This window comes from Perognathus longimembris, chromosome 2, assembly GCF_023159225.1.
Source record: "Perognathus longimembris pacificus isolate PPM17 chromosome 2, ASM2315922v1, whole genome shotgun sequence".
In the NCBI taxonomy this organism is placed as follows: Eukaryota; Metazoa; Chordata; class Mammalia; order Rodentia; family Heteromyidae; genus Perognathus; species Perognathus longimembris.
Window position 1 is genome coordinate 84,384,043 of NC_063162.1, and position 836 is coordinate 84,384,878.

The 836-nt window shown below is 38.0% G+C and overlaps 1 non-coding gene across 1 annotated transcript; it reads left to right on the plus strand.

Annotated features, from left to right (window-relative positions):
• Positions 1-248: 248 nt before the first annotated feature.
• On the plus strand, positions 249-352 carry LOC125347411. The gene has a single exon (XR_007210196.1). It is a non-coding gene; the product is annotated as a U6 spliceosomal RNA (small nuclear RNA).
• The last annotated feature ends 484 nt before the right edge of the window (positions 353-836 follow it).

The window sequence follows — 836 nt, forward strand, 5'->3', positions numbered from 1 at the left end:
AAATCCTTCCACTCTGTAAAGAGTTTTGCTTTCCTTCAGCAATAACAAATGGCCTATTAAAGAGATTTTCCCAAACAGGGGACTATGAAAATGAAAATCAAAGCATATTCCCTCTCAAAGTTTACCAACAGCTCCTGGGTCTCAGAATGATCTGGAGAGAAAAACACAGTCCCAAGGACCTGCCAGAGATCTGAATCAGAAATACTTAGAATTGTTGCCTGGACTTTACACTTCAAAACAAGCTTCCTGTGCTCACTTTGGCTATACATAGGCTAAGACTGGAATGCTTCAAAGATTAGCAAGGCCCCTGAGCAAGGATAATACTCAAATTCAGGAAGTGTTCCATATTTTCCATGCTTTCCCTGAATTGTGTTGCTTTGCTTTTTTTTCCCCAACTTAATAAACAAAGTTGAGAAAATTCATAAATAAATGAGCCAGTAATATAAATCACACTTCCAAAGGAAAATACATATGGTTTACAACCTATTTTCAGTTCATAAATGAGGAATGAATACACATAGAGAGAGGGAGGAGTTTCTTGAATTATTCTAATATAGAGAACTCAAGATTTAAGCTGGGTACCAGTGGCTAACATATGTAATCCTAGCTACTCACGAAGTTGAAATCTGAGGATAGCACTTTGAAGCCAGCCAGGGCAAGGAAGTCTATGAGACTCTTATCTAAACTAACCACCAAAAAGCAGAAATTGTGGTTCAAGTGGTAGAACATGAGCTTTAAGAAAAAAAAACAGCTCAGGGTCAGTGTCCAGGCCCTAAGTTCAAGCTCCAGGACTGGCATGAAACAAAGAATCCATGGTTTTAAAGAAAAATAGATAG